General features: G+C 40.5%; 1 pseudogene; it reads right to left on the bottom strand.

Annotated features, from left to right (window-relative positions):
* Positions 1-25,363, bottom strand: part of LOC127526389 (zinc finger protein 420-like) — a 537,318-nt pseudogene continuing 511,955 nt past the window's right edge.

The following is a 25,363-nucleotide window of genomic DNA, read 5'->3' as shown; positions in this document are numbered from 1 at the left end:
TATATAGCTGAACTATGATTTATTATGTGAGGTTATGTATATTGTAAAGAGTTCTTTTCTTATGAAATGTGTATAATATATTGTAAATAGTTCTATATGTAATACGTATGTTATGAAAACAGAGCTAGGCACATGGTGGAGGCTGTAGGGGCTTTGGTGAGAAGCGGTTTGTATGACGCCCTGTTCTTTATTTTGTTTCTGGAAAGGGAAAAAGGATATAAACTTCTGATTCTCCTCTGTGTTGATTTGTTTCTGACACAACACTAAGTAGGATGGATTCCAGTCAGTTGCATGTGCTTACTGTCCAGGCAGGAGTGAACCTCACTCTTTAGTCAGGACAGTTCAGTTGTACTTCTCTCCGGTGTGAATTCTGGTGTGTCTCTGAAGAGAACTCCTCTGACAGATTTGTTTGCCACATTCCAAACAGCAATATGGCTTCTCTCAGAGATTAATTTGTCAACAATGCTTACTTTTCAAGACAGGAGTGAACCTCACTCTCGAGTTCTGAAGGGTGCTTGTTTTTCTGGACTGATTTTTGAACTGCTACCCTTTATATTCTGTTGTGAACTCTAGTGTGTCTTTGAAGACTGCCTATACGTGAAAACTGTTTACCACATTCATTACAGCAATACGGCTTCTCTCCAATGTGAACTCTAGTGTGGCTCTTCAGATTGATTTTATGTGAAAACTGTTTACCACATTCATTACAGCAATACGGCTTCTCTCCAATGTGAACTCTAGTGTGTATCTGAAGATGGCTCATTTGTGAAAACTGTTTACCACATTCATTACAGCAATATGGCTTCTCTCCAGTGTGAACTCTAGTGTGTATCTGAAGACTGCTTATACGTGAAAACTGTTTACCACATTCATTACAGCAATACGGCTTCTCTCCAGTGTGAACTCTAGTGTGTATCTGAAGATTGCTTTTATGTGAAAACTGTTTACCACATTCATTACAGCAATACGGCTTCTCTCTCGTGTGAACTCTAGTGTGTCTCTGAAGACAGAACATTTTTGAAAACTGTTTACCACATTCATTACAGCAATACGGCTTCTCTCCAGTGTGAACTCTAGTGTGTATCTGAAGATCGCCTTTTTGTGAAAACTGTTTACCACATTCATTACAGCAATATGGCTTCTCTCCCGTGTGAACTCTAGTGTGTCTCTGAAGATGGTTCATTTGTGAAAACTGTTTACCACAGTCATTACAGCAATACGGCTTCTCTCCCGTGTGAAGTCCAGTGTGGATCTGAAGAGCACTCCTGCCAGAGAATTCTTTTCCAGATTCCAAACTGCACTGATCTTTGTTTCCTGTACAAAGTTTAAAAGGGGAAAAAAGAGCTTACTTTCAGTCTACTGCCTTTATTATTAACATTAACTCGCATTAAATACATGGCTGAAATTAGGAACAACCTTTGATAAGCATAACCAATTATAAAACTTCAGTCGTACATGGAAAGCACACTCAATTTGTTAATTTTACGTTTTCTATTACAACTACTTAGCAGGGCCACATGTATAAAACTTGCTTCTGCTCGGCAACATGTGTAAGCCATTTCTCACACAAAAGTTTGGATTTTTAAAACTAGAACTTTGTGTTTAAATTGGCTTAAAGTTACTGCAAGTTTTGAGCATTTGTAAGTCCCATACAGACTTTATTTGTGTTGGCATTTTAGCAACACCTGGTGGACAAACAAACTGAGCAGAAAATCTCATTTCATTGCACATTTCACATTCTGATGTTTGAAAGGCTACACAAGAAGTGAGTTGATATATCACAATGACATTTTGGCTCATGATGATGACTGAATTATAAGCTGATTTAGACTCCCTACTGTCATCCTCTTTGAAGTGTGTGCTGAACATGTGCCTTCATTACAGAGACCATCACGCAGAAATCACACAGTCTCAGTTCTCTTACAGGTCTTAACAGCTGTGGGTTATTTGGTGATGGTGGCTTTTCAGTGTGAACCGCCTGACCGGTGAGGAACCTCCGAGTCACCCTGAGCCACATCATGACATCTGTATGGGGTGGTACATTTAAGTTGTTACAGAGATACACGCAATATCCTTACTATCAGGATGCGCAAGCTGTAATCAAAATGCAATCTGCAGCAACATCTTCTGTCATCAGCAGTGGTGGTCTTCCTTGGCCTATCTGTCCCTTTGTGATTACTGAGCTCACCTGTGCATTCTTCTTGTTGATATTCCACACAGTTGATTTAGGTCATCCTAACGTTTTACTGATGTCTCTAATGGTTTTATTATTGTTTTTCAGCCTCATAATGGCTTCTTTGACTATCATTGACACAGCTGTTCAACAATGGCCACTACAAACTCCAAAGGGCAGAAGCAAGATGAGGTGTCTTAGGCCTGTAAGACTAAAGCAATGAAACACACCTGAGGAATCACAAACTCCTCTGACATCAATTGGCCCAAACATTACGGTGCCCTGAAATAGAGGGGGTGGGGGTCATGTAGAAAAAGTGCTGTCATTTCTACAGTGTGTGACTGAAATGTTTGCAAATCCCCTTTTAATGAAGATGTGTAACTTTAATCAAATCTAAATTTTTTTAATCTGTTGAGAAAAGGGGTAAATGAAAGAAAAATAATACTTTGTTTCAGCCATTACGGAGAGTACTGTATAAAACAGAATGCCATGCCAAACATGAAAAAGGCACTTTCAATAATCAGAATGTGTCCTTACATTTATGCACAATTAAACCAAAACCATTTTACACCAAAATAAACATCAAAATGGCTTCATTAAATGACCAAGGAAAAGAGAGCAATGGATGAGTGACGCCTCAGTGCCCAGGCCTACAGAAGCTGCTGTGACCTCGGAGAAAAATGAGAAGCTGTTGGTATTTCAGCTCTACAGGGGAGTGACAGGTGACACAAGGACTGGTCACCTTTATACTCACCATTATAATGTTTATGGGTATCTACTGTCAGGACTTATGTTGAGTAAACTAAAATTTGCCAGGTTTAACTGTCTATTTGCTCTAATGTGTGTGTTCACGTATGGAATTATTATCTCTGTTATAGATGCAAACATCAAGCAGTCTAAGCCTGCACTCAATGAAGAGCGCTATAAACAATAAATACAACTGAACTATAACAGTAGTGTTAGACCAGTGATTCCCAATCGGTGGCTCGCGTGCTTTATAAAAGGGGTTTGCAAAAAAAAATATCGTAATGGCGGAATTTTAAATCCCCAACGTAAAAAATAACAAAATATTAAATGTTGGCAAATCTATTCACAGTACTATTAATAATACAATAATAAAAATGGGTCAACAAATCAATTAAAATGTCAAATTCATGAATATTACCTCAGTCACTTACGCATTGCGACGGAAGATTCTGTAAAATTGTTGAGTCGCAACAGGTAACAATATGTAACGCAATGAGACGCTACGCCACTGGCGATGCGTGTACATTCTCGTATGATCCGGAAACTTCCAATTCAGCAAACCGAGAAGCCCGAATGCGCTCAAAAATAACGTCTGCCGATATAAAAACACGTCGATCAGACAAGGAAGAGTAGAGTCGAATTGAATCGTACGATGCGCTTAAGAACCACGAGTGATTTTAATAAGATAAATTAGTAGTGCATAGTGTGTGTAAATAAATTACGATAAAGACTTTTTACTTAAACGTGTGCACATCGAAACTGAATAATTATTACTCCGTAATTTTATTATGGATTGATATGTTAAAAATGGGTAGTTTCATCAAATCTGACAAAAAGCTGGACGAGAAATCAATTGCTTCTACTTCAGTCCCTGATTTGGTACCAACACAGGGTGATGACACTGAAAGCTGCAGTGAGCTAACATCTCTCCAGACTGAAAGGAAGGAAAAAATAGGCAAACATAGTAGGACAAAAGAGAAGAAACGAAAATATGACAGTGACTATTTACAAATGGGTTTTTATTTTACCGGGGATGAGTCGGAACCTAAACCGCTTTGTGTAATTTGTAATGAAGTCTGACAACAGCAGTTTAAAACATCATCTTCTTCGTAGACACATTGAAACAAAACATCCAACGTACAAGGATAAACCTTAGTTTTATTAATGTTTGTCTGTAAATGTTTTACAATTATGTTTAGGTTTTTCAATATGAATCATTTAGTATTCAAAATGGAAAATAAATTTTAATAAACAATCCAATTGTTTTATTTACTACTAGCCATGTGCGCCCAACTACGTTGCGTGTGTTAAAGTTGTCTGTGAAGGGCTCCCTGTTTAAACGTGGCTGCCAGTCGTGAACTGGGCCCTTCGTCGCACAGCATTATGATTTTTTATAATGGAAACAAAATTACAAAACAAAACCGTTGGACATTAATTCGATAGGAACGGCCTACTCAGAATCACTGTCCGAATAGTAATTATGTGGTGGTGGAGGAGCATTTCTGCTTCTCTCCGTTCACAGTCCGTCTCGTTTTCACGACGCTGTAGTTTCCTCTCATGATCTGTTCTCAACCTTTCTCCAATCTCGCAGGTTGCTTTGTGGCAATCCAAAGAGTAAGGAAGAACCAATGCTTCTTTCTTGAACTCCAAACGCTGATTGATGGAAAATCACAGAAGTGTGTCCGACTTGCATACTCTGACTGCCGACTTCAAGAAGTAGGTGAACATTCGATTTGGATGAAGTAGTGCCAACGACGGTCGATAGAAACAAAAAAAAAAAACAGTCTCGACAATGAAGTAGGTGTCGACACCAGATCTAAACACAAAGCACGGTGTTGACGCCAGATCTAAACACAAAGAGTGGTGTCGACAGTGTTTGTAAACAAAAGTAACAACCAAGGCAGTGTCAGAGGAACATGAATTCGCGGACAAACACAGATCAAGATCCAAATGAAGATTATATATAAAGATATCGTAATGACTACACAGGGGGTTCGCTAATTTATTCCAGTTTTTTGAAGTGGTTCACAAGGAGAAAAAGGTTGAGAATTGCTGTGTTAGGCAAATTAATCGGCCTTGAATTAAAATTGTCCAGTTTTTGCTGTTTATTGTGAAATCGGTTTGTAGTTGGTTGACTGGTCTACCGATTTCTTGATATGGAATATTTGAATTTGAGGGCACGTGCAGCACTGACAGAGAGCACAAAGTGGAAAGTGGTGTAGAAAATAACTGCTGTTTGGAAATATCTTAAAAGTACCTGAAAAGCGATAGGAATGTTATATGTGAAGTTTAAAATGAAAAATTTGTAGCAACTTATTTGATGAGACACTTGTAGATACAACACTCGATTGAGCGCATCGACTTTCAGCAATGCAGTGAAAGCAGGAAAACCACTAAGGAAACAAATGCGTCTCAGCTCTCAGTAATGGCACTGTTTGAAAAGAACCAGAAATATGATCGGGACAGGACAAAAAAAAAAAATCAGAGTATCCCTCAAAAATAATTGCAATTTATCATTTTAGATACTGAGCCATTTTTATTATAGAAAGTTTAGGATTCCATCATTTAAGTCCTATAACATAGATGCACGATATACACTGGTGAGAGGATGGTTTGTTTTAGACGTACACTTTCGTGACATTTCATATACAGTGACATGCGAAAGTGTGGGGACCCCCCCAGATCAAAATAACTGTTACTGTGAATAGTTAAGTCAATAGAAGATGAATTGATCTCCAAAGGCCAGGCCACCATTCTTTTCTGCGATTTAAATAAGATTTGTGTATTATTTTTGCTTTGTAGTATGAGAAAAGGAAGAAGTGCCCCACTAATGTATGGGCACCCCAAGTGATCAGAGGTCTCAGATAACTCTAAACCCCCACACATCCCCCCCGATGTCATAGTTTAAATTAGCTCCTTAAGGGCTTTGGCTTGGTCACAATCATCATTAGGAATGGCAACATGATGCAAATTTCAAAGCTGTGTCAATTCTCAGACTCCTCACAGCTTGTCCTAGCACTCTGAGGAATAAAATAAGTGGTGCCCACAAAGCAGGAAAAGGCTACAAGAAGACAGCAAAGAGTTTTCAAGGAGCCATTTCCTCAGTTTGTATCGTTATTAAGAAATGGCAGTTAGCAGTCTGGAAAACCAAAACAATTTTCAAGAGAACTGCTCATAAGATTGCTAGAAAGGCAATTCAAAACCCCAAAAGCTTCATGAAGGTGTTTTGTAGTCACACTCTGGAGTGGTGATGCGCTGTTCTTCTGGTGCAGCGACACCACCACAGATATGACCTTCACGAAAAAGCCATTAGAAGAAAACCTCTCCTGTGTCCTCACCATAAAATTCAGCATCAGAAGTTTGCAGATGAACATCTAAACAAGCCAGATGCATTTTGCAAACAAGTCCTGTGGACTGATGAAGTCAAAACAGTACTTGTTGGCCACAATGTGCAAAGGTGGGTTTGGAGTAAAAAGGGGGCTGAATTCCATGACAACAGCACATCTCTGACTGTGAAGCAATGGGAGAAGATTGATCATCTTTCGGGCTTGTGTTGCAGCTGGTAGCCTGGGGGTATTTTTCAGTTTCTTAAATTGAGTGTGCGTGAGTCACCTTGACATCAGTCTAACAGCCAGAGACAGCAACAATAACATTTATTTATATAGCACATTTTCATACAAAGATGAAGACCCCATCTTCATACAGAGCAAGGAAAGGTGGACAAAAATCACAGCCTTACAAAATTATTTTCCTTTGATTAAACAGAAATTGGAAATATTACAAAAAATCTGATGAGAACAGGCCATTCAGCAAAACAACTCTTGCCAATCTGATCCACCTAACCTCTCTAAAACAACATCACTTTGAGTTTTCAAAGTTCCTAAAAGTCCTACTTTCCAACACACTACCTGGTAATGTTGTCTGTTGTTTTCTGTGTGAAGAAAAACTCTTCAATGTGTAGCGGAGCTATTGGGGAATGAAACTTCAACTCCTAGCAGTGGCTCCAATTGGTCGTCTGCTGATGGTGCAGGGGCTGCTGGGGACAAGGAGGCAGGCGCAACATTTAAAAGGAGGCAGTTCAGAGGACAAAAAGTCTTTTGTGTGTGGTGTCTGGAGTTGCCTATCTGTCTGCCTTCCCATTTTGCTACTTGTGTTTTCTCATTTTGTCCTGGAGATCGTCTCCTGTTTTGGGTGTATGGACTGTCTGGTGTCTTCCTGCTGCATGAGGACTGTCTGAGGATTTATTGTCATCCTGCAAAGAAAGGAGCGCTCCTGATCCCAATGACAAGTCATCATCTCATCAGGAAATACCAGTAGGACTGACCTTTACGTTCATATACAGCGTGCTGATCTCTGGACTACCTACCGCCATCAATACATTTTATCAGTTGCCGTTTACATGGACTTCATTGTGTGTGGTTTGTGTTAGTGGTTTGTTATTGTTGAATTCGTGTTTATTGTATATCGCTATAAGGGGAATGGGGTAGGATCATTTTTATTTAATATTCTTTAATTTCTATTACCGGTTGCTTTTTTGTCTCTGCGAGGGAGTGTGTGTGAGTTGGGTGCATTCCTGGGATCCCGACTGAAAAAATAAATAAATCACCATCTTAATCAACGGTGGGAATCTTAGCTGGGTTTTTTAATCCGCTAGAGATCTTTATGTGGAATTATCCCCCAAGAAGTCTCCAACTGTGTCTTCATGTTCTTGTTGAACTCTTTTTAAAAGTAACAGCCAGGCTCCACTGCTCTAATTACTTTCATGACGTTAAACACTTCAGTCATGCCTCCTCTTAATCTCCATTTGCTTAAACTGAAAAGGTTGAACTCATTTAATCTTTTCCGATAATTCTACATCTCACCCCTAGCTTTCCTCTGCAATTTTTCTAGCACTGCTTTGTATTTTTTGGAGACTGGAGACCTCAAAAAAAATGCTGAAAAATGCTTGCTCCCTTCCTTGCAGCTACTTTGTATGCTTCGCATATTTAAAAGCCAAACAGCCCTATTGATTTTTGACCGTTTGCTGTTTTTTCTCTCTCTCTCGCTCTCTCTCCCTCTGACTCGCACTCCTTTGAAGAGGAAGATGTGTTTGCATTCTTTTAATTGTGAGACGGAACTGTCATCTCTGTCTTGTCATGGAGCACAGTTTAAACTTTTGAAAAAGAGACAAATGTTTGTTTGGCAGTGTTTGAATAACGTTTCCTGTCTCTCTACAACCTCCTGTGTTTCTGTGCAAATCTGTGACCCAAGCATGACAATATAAAAATAACCATATTAACATATGGTTTCTACTTCGCGGATTTTCACCTTTCGTGGGGGGGGTCTGGAACGCAATCCCCGCGATGGAGGAGGGATTACTGTATAGAAGATTAGTTTAAGGCATGTGATTGTAATTAACCTGTAACAATATAATGGTCCACAGAATGGTCAAACTATTCTAAATTCAATAGCTGCTTTAGCGTTGTTACTTTCACTGCACCTTCTTCTTCTTTCAGCTGCTCCCGTTAGGGGTTGCCACAGCGGATCACCTTTTTCCATATTACTCTCACTGCACCACTCGGAGTATTTATATCACTGTATCTGAGTGTGAATCACAGATCTACAGCAGCTGATCGGAAAGAGAATTACCTGTATACAGCATCAAGCACACGCTGCCTCAGCCATTCGCTATTTGAACTCTTCTCACACGGCAAACGCTTCAGAGCCTTTCCTGTTCGGACTTCGCTGTTCACAAACAGTTTCATCCCAAGAACTCTAAACGCACTCAATTAGTCTATCAAGTGCTCCTTGTAGAACTGTTTGTACTTGCAAGTTACAGTGAGGTAATTGTACTTATGATAGTTATAATATTGCACAACCTGCGCCACTTTATAAAGCGCGCATTTACACATGATGACGATACCATTTTTAAGATGAAATGCAGCAAAATATATTCATTATACAGATAAAACTTTACACGGTGCCACAGCGCTAGCGAGAAGCTTGAGCTCCGTGCACGGATTGTTCCTGCATCGCGCTGTATTCTTGCTGTGGCTGGCGCAACACTGGAAGGATAGATGGATAGCATAAACAAACATTACGAAGATATTTTGATGTTCTTTAAAAGTTTTGAAGAATCTGTGTTCTAAGTAGGGAATCCATTCCCGGGCATTTTTCATTCCTGGGAATGAAACTGCTGTAATTACCGGGAAAACGGGAACGGCCAAGCTTGCATATATAGCGTGTAAAAGTGTAAAAATCGATCAAGAAATAACTTGATCGTTGTTATAGTTGAAAATAATTAAGTGGCACAGTTTTTTGGCCCACGGTATAGTGTGCTGCCGATTAATTCAGTCAACAACAGACCAGCAGCAGTCAGTCTCCCGGCTGACTAAGCACAGTGGACTGGAAGGTGTCTGCACTCTGCAGCTCACGAATGCCAGGACGGGGCAGAGTTCATTGACGTCTGTGCTGTTGACAGCATTGAACAGCAACTTGAAACTTCAAGGCGTCAATATGTTGCATACGCATTATCTGTGCTAAGAAACTTGCCATCACAGAATAATGACAAGAAACTGGATGCATCAGTAAAAGCTGAAATGGTGTTTCAGAGCAGCAGCAAGTGCGGGCATTGTTTAGAACAAGTGTATCAGTATCTGATGACTTTGCCGCTTATTTCAGTGGAGGCAGAGCATGCTTTCTCAGCAGCTGGTGTACTCTGCACGAAGGTGCGCTCTCGCCTGGACGACCGCACGCTCGACACGTTGTGCTTTCTACACTCTTATTACCACAACTAACTAGATACGTGTGCTTATATGACAGCATGAACTGCTTGTAGTTAAGGTTAGTCTTTTATTGGTGGCAACATATTGCAGTAGTTTTATTAAAAATAAGTGTCACTCGTTCTAAAACCATTCACATGTGAGATGCCCGTGCACTGTGTGACATGCGGGATTCCCGAGTTCCCGGGAATGGATAAACCTGTCCGGGAATGGATTCTCTAGTTCTAAGCTTACAGATGGCTTAACATCTATTACAGAGCCGATTGTGTGGCGATTGGGTATTTAGAGTAAGAAAAGGACGGACAGGAATTGGTGGTTAGTACGGTTGAAAAAGACAGTACTTCTGTAATAAAGCATTTCATCGAAGGTCGCACATGGCGCAGCAAGCATCTTGCGTAAGCCATGAACAATCACTGCGCCACCGTGTTCCCATGATTAGTAACATGCTTTAACTCCTATCATCATGAAAATGAAATCACGGATACTTCTCAGTATTTTAATTTTTCAGAGAGCTATAATATTACGAATGTAATTGATTCTGTGTCCTGTTGGAGGAAGAGCACGCAGTGATTCAGGCACAGAGCACATACAAGATCAAATACAAAACAAAGCACTTAACGCTCTACTTTAATTTACTAGTTTCTCAAATCCCATTGTAACTAAACGATTTTAAGATTGAGTTTATGATGTTCTACTTTAATGACAAAATAAACTACATGATTAAAGTGGAAATTTCGAGATTAAAGTTGACATTTCGTGCTTTTTTCACACTGTCTTTTTTTTTTTTCCACTGTACCCTAATAAGCTTTCATATGACACTCAGAAGGTGGGATACGACTCGCTTTTCACGGTGACTTTGATATCTGACAACTTTTTTTATTTCGGGCACTGTGCGAACTTGAGCTTTCGAGTTTCTCCGACACGGTATGTCACTCAATCAACTTCCTTTTGTTGTTTATACCACTGTTTAAACCAACAAATAGTACGTTTTTCTTTGCCTCCACTTGATATTCGCTGAAATTTTTCTATTTTTCCCTCGTACTTTTGCTATTGCCTTTTCACAGAACACTGAGCTTAAGGACTATTTATATTGATTTCCATATTCAAAGAGGCGTAATTCTGGGAGGAGTTGGGGTGGGGCAGCAGGCGTGTGCACGTGCGTTAATTTCCATGCTGGCCAGGATTTATGTAGCGGAAGAACATGGAAGTTGGCGACCGCACTGATTTATGCATCTGGATCTTTTTGTTTGTAAGTACACTTCCGCTTTTGTGCTTATGTCATGTTATAGTGCGAATTCTACGCACTAAAAAATTAAACGAACACTTTGAAAACCCATCAGCACTCAATGGGGAAAAAAAATCCTGCTGGCTATCTCTACTGCTATGGCCTGATATGGTAATGTGTTACGAACGAAAGGATGGCAGCCACATTGTTTGATGGAAATGAAAATGATCAACCTACAGAGGGCTGAATTCAAAGACACCCCGAAAATCAAAGGGAATAAATGATGCAGTAGGCAGGCAAGTCCATTCGGCCAAAATTTAATTGCAGCAACTCCAAATCATATTCAGTAGTTTGTATGGCACCCATGTGCTTGTATGCATGCCTGACAACATTCTAATAAAAAGACGGATGGTGTCCTGAGGGATCTCCTCCCAAATCTGGACCAGGGCATCACTGAGCTCCTGAACAGTCTGAGGTGTCGGATGGACTGAAACATAATGTCCCACCCAGAGATGTTCTATTGGATTGAGGTCAGGTGAGTGAGTGTGGGGGCCAGTCAATGGTATTAATTCCTTCATCCTCCAGGAACTGCCTTCATACTCTCGCAGACACATGAGGCCGGGAATTGTCGTGCACCAGGAGGAACCCAGGAGCCACTGCACCAGCATAGGGTTTGACAAAGGGTGGGCCAAGAATTTCATCCAGATACCTAATGGTAGTCAAGGTGCCATTGTCTGGCCTGTAGTGGTCTGTGCATCCCTCCATCGATATGCCCCCCCCCAGCTATACCATCCCTGACTGACCCACCACCAAATCGGTCATGCTGAGCAATGTTACAGGCAGCATAACGTTGTCCACGGCTTCTCCAGACCCTTTCACGTCTGTCACATGTGCTCAGGGTGAACCTGCTCTCATCTGTGAAAAGCACAGGGTGCCAGTAGTGGAATTGCCAATCCTAGTGTTCTATGGCAAATGCCAATCAAGCTTGACAGTGCCCACTAGAGGACGTCGAACCCTCATGCCACCCTCATGTAGTCTGTTTCTGATGGTTTGGTCAAAGACATTCACACCAGTGGCTTGCCTGCTGGAGATCATTTTGTAGGCTCTGGCAGTGCTCATCCTGTTCCTCCTTGCCCAAAGGAGCAGATACCAGTGGGTACTGCTGATGGGTTAAGGACCTTCTACAGGGGGCCCTGTCCAGCTCTTCTAGAGTAACTCCCTGTATCCTGGAATCACCTCCACACCCTGTGCTGGGAGACACAGCAACCTTTCTGGCAATAACACATGGTATTGATGTGTCTGCCAATCTAGGAGAAGTTGGACTACCTGTGCCATTTCTGTTTGGTCCAGGTATCACCTCATGTAACCAGAAGTGACACTGACTGTAGCCAAATGCAAAAACTAGTGGAAAAAAAAAAAGATGGAGTGAAAAATGGAAGGACAACACGAAGGAAACCAGTATAATCTAACAAAAGCATCACTGCACATCTCAAACTTGTAAAAGATCACCTCGATGTTCCAGAGCAGACAATGTTCTGTAGACGAATCAGGAAAAAGTTGAACTCATTTGTCAAAACATGTGACACCATGTTTGGAGGTAAGAGACAACTGCACATTGATACTAAAGCATCAAGGTGAAGGGAGCATCATGGGTTGGCCTGCTTTGCTTCTTCAGAGTCTGGAGAGCTTGAAACGATCAAAGGGACAGTGAATTCAAAATATTATCAAGAAATCCGACAGCAAAAAATCAGGATAGCAGAAGCGTAACAAAAGTTGAATTATGATACAGGATAATGAGCCAAATCACAGGAAGAAATCAAAAAGAGAAAGACTTAAACAGAAGGAAATTGGTGTTCTGGAATGGCCAGTAAGAGACAAGCGATGCTGTGGCATGACCTAAAGAGAACTGATCAGAAAAGAGCTCTCAGGAATAAAAGGAACCAAAAAGGTTTGGAGAGAAGGTATGGATTAAAATTCAAGGCTGACCACCAGCCACGTGAAGTTTGGTGGAGGCCATTTCTATTAAAGAAGGGTCAACCAGTCTGTAAAGACAGGAGGGTCACAGAGCGGACTGTGAATGTTAAAATGATGTGTTCAGGACTGACAAGAAGTCCTCCAATTGTTTGTGGGTTATTAGCTTCAGTTGTCTGTATTTGGAGCATAGATGAAGATCAGACCTCATTGTTAAGATGAATTAAAGCAGACATCCAGGGAATTCCAAAAGGTTCACAACCTTCTTTTGCAGCTGTATATTTGTATTGCACTCTTTACCAAGGATATGTTTAGGACTTTTGCATGAAAAATTGCAAACCTTACATAAACATTGATGAAATCTCAAACTACATTTAAGCACACAATAAAACACAGTATTTCTCATAAAAACAGCAAGACTAGACCTATCAAGCCCATAAACTCCAACTCTAAACCTTGCCCATTTTTTATTTTGCACTTACTTTTTCCAGACTGCTTTGTAGATGGTGGTCGATTTTCTTGAGCTCTAACAGATGTACTTTTCTTAGTCCTCTTTGGTTTAGACTGTAATGATTCAGTCTTCACATTGACAGAAGGCTCTGGAGATGAACAGTGTCTGCTTTGAGAAGAGTCTAACCAGGTTACCACTCCATCTTGACACCCATCATGAAGGTTGTCTTCTTTTACACTGTCCAGATTTGTATGGTTAATTGTCTCAATGCTGACAGACTTCTCTTCAGCTTCATCTTTAATTCCCACTGTCTGTAGTTCACTGCTCTCCTCCTTAATGCTCAGACTTTCCTGTTTAAGGTAGATGGACTCAAACTCACAGTCCTCCTCCTTAATATCCATGATATTTGTGTCCACATCACAGCTCTCCAGTTTCACATCCATTGAGATGTTCCAGTAAACATCAGCGTCTTCTTTTTCTCTGTAAAAAGAACAGGAAGTAACTTCATTAAAACTTCATCACTTAGCTCTGAAGTCACTTGAATGTCATTTCATAACACCCCCTCTGTTAAGGTTTATATAAAGACCAGTAACGGCGTACTGCACGATAATGTGCAGTGAATACACTTGACTTGTGCATTCCTAGTTTTCTTACTCTTCCTCTGTCTGTTTAGCATTCGCTTGCTGCTCTCTGAGCAGTTCTTCTTTTTTCTACCCTAGCGGCCCGCTGCTTCTCTTTTATCTTTTTACGTTAAAACTGATTAAGTTAGTTTTTGTGTTGCAATTACTTAGTACATTTACTTTAATTTTTCACTTAAGCTGGCACTTAAATCTTCAATCTGCCTCAAGAATAAATTAGCGAATGTGGTAGGGAATGATAACGGCGCCCATACGCATGCACTGTACGGCCGCCCTGCTGCATGCTGCCGAGAGTTTATTCTACAATAAAAAAATAAAAAGAGTAATAAAAATCATCACCTCGAAAGCGGACAGTAGACATCACGTAGTATATGTGTACCAAATTTCAAGTCAATAGGTGAAACGGTTTGCAAGCTACAGGTGATTTAAAATCCTGGACAGACAAACGAACAGCCACGGTAGCGTATTAAATAAGAAGATTCACCATTCGTAGCATGCCGACAGTAACACATTACTTTTTATTTCAAATTATCAGCAGATTGAAGGTCCAACAGGCTGAAACAAGAAGAACAATCTACTATGGGTAACCCTAAGAGGAGAAACCAGGTAAGTAGCAACCAATTACTAACCTTCATGAATATTCTACTCAAAGAGGATCTTAATAACAGGAGAGAGGTCAGGTGGTATGTAGGGATGACCATTATTTACCGACTCAGTACCAATACTGCGGTCTGAAAGCTGGTATTGATACCAAAGTCAAAAGAGTCAGTATCGATCTAACACTACCTTGGTAAAGCAAAGTTAGATTTATAAATACATCTTTAGAACATGGGAGAACAAATATTATTGTTATTATTAATAATAAAGGCAGAAAAAGGGCACACATGAAAACTGCACATGGGAAGTAAACAGGCTGAGGTTTAAACTCGCACTACTGAAGCTGTGCAACAATAACACAGACTTCAAATTGTTAATAACAACTTCTTTAATACTCATTATCAGGCATTACCAGTTGAACTTTAGCACCAAAAGATATAAAATTGTGCAGTACGGTTGTATAGGATTAGGGAGAGAAACAAAAATCCAATCCCACTCAATGCATGGAAATGTATGCTGTTTAAACTGGATTACGCAGTTTACAAAAACCGTACATTGGCTCTAGAAGACCCCCGTGACCCTGTAGTTAGGATATAGTGGGTTATATACTGGGTGGATGGATGGATGGATAGATGGATAAACCATATGGAGGCTTCATCAGGTATTCAGAGCCTTTCATTTTCTGTACACTTGATTGTGTTGCAGGTTTAATTTTAAATGGATACATTTTACACTTTTGCCTATTAATTTACACTTAATAACCCATAATGACAACATGAAAATACATTTTCAGAAAAGTCTCAAAACTGTATTCTCTCATTTCAACAGTAGAAGTATTCAAACACTTTGCTGTAGCTCTTCAGATAGTGCTGCTGCTTTGCAGTAAGGAGACTGTGGAAGGTTGTGGGTTCGCTTCCCGGTTCCTCCCTGTGTGGATAGCGCTTTGAGTACTGAGAAAAGCGCTATATAAATGTAATGAATTATTATTATTATTATTATTATTATCCTATTTGTTTTCATTCTTCTTGAGATGTGTCTAGAACCTCATTGGAGACCACCTGTGACAAACTGACTTGATTTGACATTGTTTAGAAAAGCACACGTGTACCTGTGTATGTAAGGCCCCACGATTTAAACTGCAATCAAATTGTGGTCAGGCATAGATAAAGACAAGGGCATAAAAACCATTTCTAAAGCTGTGGGCATTTCCAGGAATACTCTGGCCTCCAATAATTGTGAAATGAAAGAAGATTGGCACCACCAGGATTTCACCTAAAATGTGCAGTCCAGCCAAACAGAGGAACACTCCAAGATAGGCATTGGTCAAGAAGGTGATCAAACACCTAATGGTTGCTTAAACCGAGCATTAGAAGTTGGGAGAACCAGTTAGAAGAACGATCATCTTGGCAGTAATCAATCAATCAGGCATTTATGGTACAGTGGCTAGATGGAAGTCACTATTGAGTAAAAGGCACAACACGGACCACTTGGAGTTTGCCAACAAACATTTAAAGGACTCTGAGAGCAACAGGAAAAAGATTCTCTGGTTGCATGAGACAGAATTTGAACTATTTGGGCAAAACTCCAAGCACTGTCTCTGGCAAAAATCAGGCACTGCTCATCATCTGCCTAATATCATCCCTTCATTGAAGCATGGTGGTGGCAGCATCATGCTATGGGGTGCTCCTCAGCAGCAGGGATGGAAAAAGTGGTCAGAACTGAGGAAAGAATGAATGCAGTCAAATACAGAGAGAACCTTGAGCAAAACCTGCTCTAGAGTACACACAGCCCCAGGCCGAGGAGATGGCTTTCCTTTCAGTATGATAATGACACAAAGTATACCACCAAGTCAATGATATGCTGGCTTTGGGGGAAGTTTGAGTGTCCAAGAGTGGTCCGGCTAAGCACCACACTTAAACCCCATAGAACAGCTGTGGAGAGACCTGGCAGATTTGCAGATGCTTCCCATACAATCTAACAGAGCTTGTGAAGATCTCATGTCAGGTCAGGCTGGGGAGCATGCACTGGTACAGCGTGTTGCCACACCCACCACATGACAAAACAGCTCGCGATCCTTATTGGCAACCCCCATTCAGTCCAGTCCTGCAATTGGTCCTCCATCTTGCAAGAAAAACTTGGGAGTTGGCGGCAGGATTGGAACACCAACCACCATAAAGTAACTTCACACAGCTCAAAAATGGAAGACAGATCTGCCAAGAAGAATTTAATAAACTGCCTAAATCCTGGTGTTCTCAGCTTATAGAGACTTACTTAGGAAGACTCAAAGCTGGAACTGTTGCCAAGGGGGCTTCTGCAAAGTACAGAAGTAAGAGTCCGAGTACATATATGAATGAGAGGTTCAGTTTTTTGATTTGCATTACATTTGCAAACCTTTCAGAAGACAATTTTTCACTTTGTCATTACTTGTTATTGAGTGTATATTGTTGGGTAAAACTGGCAAATTTAAAATTAAATCAACTTTCTGCACACTTTGTGCTGTGGATGGATGACCTTTGCCAGTTATTAACATCTACAGGAAAATTAGAAAAATTACCGTGAGGAACTACACTTATCTCCCACTCTATACATTTGTATTCGTTCTCATCTCATATTCTGTCCACCACAGTCACAGACTCAAGTTCTGCTCAGTTTGTTTTTCTCATTTACTTATCAGAATTGTAAAGTTCTGTTCTGATGACATTGTGATCTGTAGCGATAGTAGGGAACAGGTGGAGGAGACCCTGGAAAGGTGGACATCTCCTCTAGAGAGGAAAGGAATGAGGGTAAGTAGGAACAAGACAGAAAATGTGTGTGTGAATGAGAGGTAGGTCAGTGGAATAGTGAGGATGCAAGGAGTAGAGTTGGCAAAGGTGGATGAGTTGAAATACTTGGGATCAACAGTACAGAGTAACAGGGCTTGTGGAAGAGAGGTGAAAAAGAGAGTGCAGGCAAGTTGAAACGGGTGGAGAAGAGTGTCAGGAGTGATTTGTGACAGATGAATATCAGCAAGAGTGAAAGGCACTGACCAGAAAGAAGGAGACAGCATCTTTAACTCTGCCACCTCCAGGTCTAAGATTTACATTGGGTGTGACGAGGATGGACAGGATTAGAAATGAGGACATTAGAGGATCAGCTCAGGTTGGGAGACAGAGAGGCGAGATTGTGCTGGTTTGGTGCAGAGGAGAGATGCTGGGAATATTGGGAGAACAATGATCAGGATAGAGCTGGCAGGCAGGAGGAAAAGAGGAAGGCTTAAGAGAAGGTTTATGGATGTGGTGAGAGAGAACATGAAGGTGATGAGTGTGACAGAGGAAGAAGACAGAAAGAGATGGAAAAAGATGATCCACTGTGGCAACCCCTAACGGGAGCACCCGAAAGAAGACTTATCAGAAATGTAAAGTAGTAATGGGCGGAGGGAAGCCTCAAGAAGCATCGAAACATTTGAAGCAACTGCGTTGGAAATCACGTTGAAGCATTTAACACTCACCTCCCTAGTGACATCTCCTGGCCATTTGCATTAACATTACACAAACTGATGATTAAGTTCAATGACATCTATTAAACTTTTACTACTTTTAGTTTTCAATTGCTAAAGGCTGGCAATGAAGAGAATGGTACAAGAAGAGTCTGAAATTTCTAGAGCTGAAAATGTATAGGAAATATGAGATAAGCATTCAGCTTTTGGTAGTAAGAATCTGCCATGAACGGTCAGATCTCTAGCCAGCCATGAGTTAATTGTTTTCTTAATAGAGTAACAAATGGATTAAGGTTAAGCACAGGGGTGGGCAGATTCAGTCCTGGAGGGCCGCAGGGGTTGCAGGTTTTTGTTCCAACCCAGTTGCTTAATTAAAAAACAATCCTTGTCAATTATTTAATTGCATGGCTTGTTAGTGCTTTAACTCTGCCATGTCAGGTCATTCTCATATCCTAGTTTTATTTTCCTTTCTAAGGATATCATCCAAATGATTTGAAGTCTAAAACAGATGAGTAATTATCAGTGCTTCACTTTTTTCTCTTCACTTTCCTTCCAAGTATTTAATTAAACCAAATAGTGCATGATAAATACACACAGGTGTAAATGAAAACAAGCTAAATGGAGAAATGCTGGTCTCTTTTGTCATTTGCATGGTATTGCTAATTAGGAGCAATTAAAAACCAAGAATACAGCTGTTTAAGACTAAAATAAGCAATAAGGGTTCAAAATCTTAACGAGCGAGACAAGTAAAGTGAAGTTGAAGTTTTACTTGAGCAATAAGGGCTTCTTATTAAGCAATTGGGTTGGAGCAAAAACCTGCAGCCACTGCGGCCCTCCAGGACTGAATCTGCCCACCCCTGGTTTAGCACACTGTTTTCACTTGTTGTTGTTGTTGTTGTTTTGTTGATTTTAATTTCCAAGTAAGTAAATGTGTTTCAAAAGGGAAATTTAATTGCTTTTACAAAAAAAACAAAATAATTAAATTTAAAATTTTTGTAGGGTTTCCCTAAATTCATAAATACATTTTTGTCAAAAGATATTCATGTCTTATTGCATCAAATACCCTTTGAAAATCCAGAAATAGAATCACTGAGTCTCCACAAAGCAATTCATTATATTCAGTCAAGTCTAAAAATCAAACAGAAATTATTAGAAATATAACCATCTTTAACATGACTGACATTCGTCAACAAGGTCATTTATCCCACATTTCAGTCTTTTAGCGAATACCAAGGCTAGTATCTTGTAATCATTGTTACAAAGCGTTACAGGATGCCAATTATCCAAAAGTAGAATATCTTTATTAGGCTTAGGAATTAAGGTAATGATGCCTTGTCTCACTGAATTAGGTCATTCTCTCATTTCAAAGCCTTTGAAGAAGTTGCACGTAAAAATATGAAATGTGACCTACGTTCCCAAGTGATTTATTATCTTTTACATTTTTTGATGGCCTATTTCATTTATACTTATATGCTGGGACCCAAATATTTCAATGGCCTTGTCAAGATTACTATTTAATATATAAAGTTCTTTGTAAAAAAAATTGGTTGTAAATTCTTCACTTAATGTAGGATTCTCACAAAGGACACCTTCAATTATGAGCTTTCAAAGCATGTTGATTTTACCCCTCTATCTTCTAGACTTCACAAAAAAAAAAAAAGATTTTTTTTCTCCTTTTTCCAACCACTGTCTTATTGATCTCACAAAAGCCCCCTTTTGCTTGGTAAACATTTAAGTTATTAGCTTCTCTGTATCCAACTACATGTATATACACCTGCACACTTTTTTTGAGATTTACATAGTTTGTTTTTTTTTCAATTAAGCTATATTTCAGACAGGACCACTACCAGTCAAAAGGTAAGCAGTAAACTGTCAGAGGTTTACATTTCAAGTTTAGGTTAGCAACAACTTAAAAAGGGAATTTCAGGGAAAACTAATAGGTTACAACCTACAGATGTTCTACAGCAATTCAAGTAAATGAAGCCTTGAAATTTGAAGCATACAATTTGCACAGGTGTCCCAACTTGTGTTGATTACTTACAAACCATCTGTCTGCATTAAAGCAGAGTTGGACCAGACTGTGTTACTACACACCCTGAAGTACCACCTGGACAATATTCCAGTGATAATGGCAAGAAAATGGCAATTAACAAATCAAATGAGGCAGGGCATCATTTCCATTAGATGTGTAGGCCTTTTCATTTAGAGCAGTGTATAAAGTATGAGAAGTTCTGTGATACGGTTTGCAAAGGAAGAAAATGAATCACGTATCATAAAGTAGTTTTTAATCCTGAGCTTGCACCCCTGTCAGGGGCCTTCACCAGAGTATAATGCTTAGACTTGCAAGAATCAAAGGCAAAATATAGAAATATTGACTTGGAGGTGTGGCGGATGGGATTTGGGCTAAGTCAGTGTGATCGGGGGGTGGGGGTTTGGTTGTAAAGTTTTATGTATTATGAACATGTTCTTCTTAAGTTTGCATATGCTGGGTTTATGTCCAAATGTCTGTTGATGGCGTTGTCGTTTGCAAGATTCGACCAGCTCTCTGGCACTTTTAGTACTGGCCTTAAATCTTACTGACATTAACAGACATTTGGACATAAACCCTGAATATGCAAACTGAAGAACATGTTCATAATAAATAAAACTTTACAACCAATATGTGTGTGTATATATATGTATGTGTGTATATGTATATATGTATGTACTGTATGTGTATCATGACTTACAAACCAGAGCGCACATTAAGATCTCAAGATGCTGGTCTGCTTATGGTTCCAAGGATTAATAAAATAACAATGGGAGGTCGAGCTTTTAGTTACAGGGCCCCTAGACTGTGGAATGGTCTGCCTGCTACTATAAGAGATGCCCCTTCGGTTTCAGCTTTTAAATCCCGGCTGAAGACTCACTACTTCAGTTTAGCATATCCTGACTAGAGCTACTGATTAACTGTACAGACTGCATCTCTGTTGTTAGTCATTAGCACTAAAACATAAGTAACACGATAGTTCGAATCGGATACTAACCCTCACCTATTCTGTTTCTCTTCTCGGTACTCAAATGTGGCACTTGGTGCCACGGCCCACCCACCAAGTTGTTTTGCCTGCCTAAGGTAAAGTCATTCCTGATGAAGGATGGCAGGAATTGTGGGAAAGAGGGGTCCTTTCATTGGATTGGCTGGCCCAACACTGTCTCAGCTGTGGAATGGCCAAATGGGGGAGGCAGCTTGATGGATGAGGTCTCCAGGAGTCTAAAATTATCCAAATCTTATTATGTGATATCATCTACTGTTAAATTCTGCTCCGTACTTCTAAAAATTTTTTTATTTTTTATTGAGGATTTGTTCTGTTCTGTGTATTGACCCCCTTCTTTTGACACCCACTGCACGCTCAACCTACCTGGAAAGGGGTCTCCCTTTGAACTGCCTTTCCTGAGGTTTCTTCTATTTTTTCCCTACAAGGATTTTGTTTTTTTGGGAGTTTTTCCTCGTCGTCTTAGAGAGTCAAGGCTGGGGGGCTGTCAAGAGGCAGGACCTGTTAAAGCCCATTGAGACACTTCCTGTGTGATTCTGGGCTATACAAAAATAAACTGTATTGTATTGTAATTAAATAATTGTAATAAGTTCACTTTTCAAAGCTGCTATATACAATTACATGTTGATAATATAGCCATTAACTCAGTTAATAACTCTGTAACTACAATCAATACAAGATATACTGTGTATATGTATTTTTTTTAAGATTTGGTATACTGTATTAATCCCCGAGGTGATATTGTCTTTTCACATAACCTTTATAGGACAGAGTGCGGGGTCGGCCATTGTACAGCAAGAGATCCTGAAAAAACTTTCAGGTTAAGGGCCTTGCTCAAGGCAGTAAAGAGATTTGAATCTGCATCCTACCCAATACTAGCACATGTAAGAGATGGATACCATCATATGCAGAATAAAGTGGGTATGAACCAATCTATTATTAAATCAACTCAACTACACCCATAGGTTTGTAATCTCAACAAAAAGAAACCATTTACTAAATCAACTGCTCTGATAAGAATTCTTAACTTAATCTAAGTTTGATATTCAATTTTCTGTGTGTGACTTTTTCCAGTTTTATCCTGTGTATTGAAAACTAAGAACCGTATGCCTTATATTGGTTATATCAATTGTCATGTTATGTATTCTTGGAACGTGTAGATTTTTTTTTTTTAATAAAAAGTAAACGATCCTACACTACATGTCTCGCACAAACACTCATTCAGTTGGAAGAATTCAAATACACCCGAGCTTGTAACTCAATGGAAAATGAGGTCTAAACTTCATAGGAATAAAATGTAATTGTCTCTCTTAAGAGATGTTCGGGTGTTTGCGGGATTTATTAAAAAATAATTTATCGTAAAACCGCTTGCCAGGTAATCGGTTGAGTATTAGTGCCGTTTTAAACGGAAACACAAGGAGGTTTAAGTTGGCTAATTGTTCTCATTTTCAGTCCCACCTTAAATCGTGGTACCCCAAACGGCTTTTTTTGGCCATATTTGCTCTCAGATACTGATCGGAGGAGGAGGTTGTGTGTGCGCTTTCTCTTATCTGATGGAGTTTTAGGACACAATGGCTGTACTGCTGCACTGCTCTCACGAGTTATGTTTAATGTAACCGTGTGTTGCGGTGGGCGTTTTACTCACATCTCTTTAAAAAAAGCGTACCTTGACTATGAAATTGCCTTCTCCTCAAGCTCAAAGAATTCTTGGATCCCACGGAACACCGACAGAAGATACGGCTAAGGATGGCGAAGTTCCTCGGTGGTTTAAAGTAGAATCAAGTCTCGACAACACGAAGCGACGCGAGCCGCATACAGAAAACAATGAATGGCGAGTACCGAAGGACACACAGAAATGCAGTCGAGAACAATCTGTAACACTCCGTAGCGTAGCGTGCAGTAACTCGGAGTGAAGTTGAAAGATTGAAACAAAATTCACATCAGAAAAGTCAAGACTCCAAACTCGAACCACTTACCTTCTGCATCTGGGTGACATGATGCTTTTTTTAAAAGTCTGCTCACTCAACCGTCTCCTTCCACTTCCGTATTCACAAGTAAAAGACACGAAACGCACGCGCTCTCCAGTTTTGTTTTCCTCACTATTGATGACGTCACATTGCCTGCAGATTACGCGCGCGCCAAGGGTATCGCGGATTGGTGGAGGTGTAGCTGCGATTCTTGAGAGACGGCCTACCAAGAATTACCATAGAGATTTCTGTTCGAATCCAGCTCATGGCACATCGCTGAATGGAAGAATATACAGTATCTCTAAAATATATATTTTTTAAACTTTCTCTTCGACGAACGGTGCTTTGAATTCTACTTTGCAGATTTAGTTATTTTTATTTTTTGATTAAACAAAAACTGTTTAATGAATGATTTATTTGTTAAGGAACACATGGACAACAAGCATAGTTAAAATCACAATTAAACAAACTGCCTGCAAATTCTATTGAATCATAATTATAACAAATAATAACGCATTTCACTTACTTATAGATCACCTTTACCATGGTCTCAGACGGCCGCAAAGATAATCAAGAGGGGTACAATAAAAATGAAAGCACAATATCCATCCATCCATCCATTGTCTCCCGCTTATCCGAGGTCGGGTCGCGGGGGCAGCAGCTTGAGCAGAGATGCCCAGACTTCCCTCTCCCCGGCCACTTCTTCTAGCTCTTCCGGGAGAATCCCAAGGCGTTCCCAGGCCAGTCAAGAGACATAGTCCCTCCAACGTGTCCTGGGTCTTCCCTGGGGCCTCCTCCCGGTTGGACGTGCCCGGAACACCTCACCAGGGAGGCGTCCAGGAGGCATCCTGATCAGATGCCCGAGCCACCTCATCTAACTCCTCTCGATGCGGAGGAGCAGCGGCTCTACTCTGAGCCCCTCCCGGATGACTGAGCTTCTCACCCTATCTTTAAGGGAAAGCCCAGACACCCTGCGGAGGAAACTCATTTCAGCCGCTTGTATTCGCGATCTCGTTCTTTCGGTCACTACCCATAATTCATGACCATAGGTGAGGGTAGGAACATAGATCGACTGGTAAATTGAGAGCTTCGCCTTGCGGCTCAGCTCCTTTTTCACCACGACAGACCGATGCAGCGCCCGCATTACTGCGGATGCCGCACCGATCCGCCTGTCGATCTCACGCTCCATTCTTCCCTCACTCGTGAACAAGATCCCGAGATACTTGAACTCCTCCACTTGAAGCAGGATCTCGCTACCAACCCTGAGAGGGCACTCCACCCTTTTCCGGCTGAGGACCATGGTCTCGGATTTGGAGGTGCTGATTCTCATTCCAGCCACTTCACACTCGGCTGCGAACCGATCCAGAAAGCACAATAAGAATGAATAAATAATAGTTCACAGCCTTGTGTTTGTATGTATGTATAAAATTTGGGAAGTAATATATTCTAGTTGATGCTGACATTTAATTAATTTGAAGCAGGTAAAAATAAATATTTGGAAATATTGCGAAGAGAAATGTTTATATATTATAGTAAACAGCACACACACCTTATCAAATAAAAGAAAACTAATCAATGGTTTTATTCACTTTCCTTACTTCAGCAAGCCGAAAAACAAAACGAAGTCAGGACAAAAGAAACAGCAAAAAAACACACCACACTAAAAACCCAACCCACATAAAAACACCCCACCTTTCCAGCACCCCAGAGGCTGTTTTATTAAGAGTGGCAGTTGTGTCTTAATTATTTGCCCCTCGGAGACACAAACGCACCCGCCGCCGTCGTGGGAAAAGAGCCGGAATTGCTGTTAAACAACGGCGACTCAAGTCCCAGAGCTTTGTTTCCCGATGCCTGCGAGTCGTTTATGACCCATCTTCTCCTGCTCAGGACTCCACCAATGGTTCATGGGCGCTGGACACCGAATTTAATTTCTCCATTTCAAGACAGCATCACTTTTCCTCGGCCTGCAATCGAGTAGTAGACACTGCTAATCTTCACAAGCTCACCCGCGCTCATCCTGCAGCGAGCTCTTCATCTATCAGGGCTGCTCTCTTGAACGTGAGATCAGTGTCTAATAAAACTTTTATTCTGCAAGACTTTATTACCTCAAATAATCTGGATTTCTTCTTCATCACTGAGACTTGGATTTTAAATGGTGACTCTTCTTGTTTTACTGACTTGACTCCACCACCCACCCACCCATTTTACAACCCGCTGAATCCGAACACAGGGTCACGGGGGTCTGCTGGAGCCAATCCCAGCCAACACAGGGCACAATCCCGGGCAGGGTACCAACCCACCGCAGGACACACTCAAACACACCCAC

Source organism: Erpetoichthys calabaricus (genome assembly GCF_900747795.2).
Source record: "Erpetoichthys calabaricus chromosome 1 unlocalized genomic scaffold, fErpCal1.3 SUPER_1_unloc_24, whole genome shotgun sequence".
Classification (NCBI taxonomy): domain Eukaryota; kingdom Metazoa; phylum Chordata; class Cladistia; order Polypteriformes; family Polypteridae; genus Erpetoichthys; species Erpetoichthys calabaricus.
This window is presented reverse-complemented; position numbering and strand designations above follow the sequence as displayed.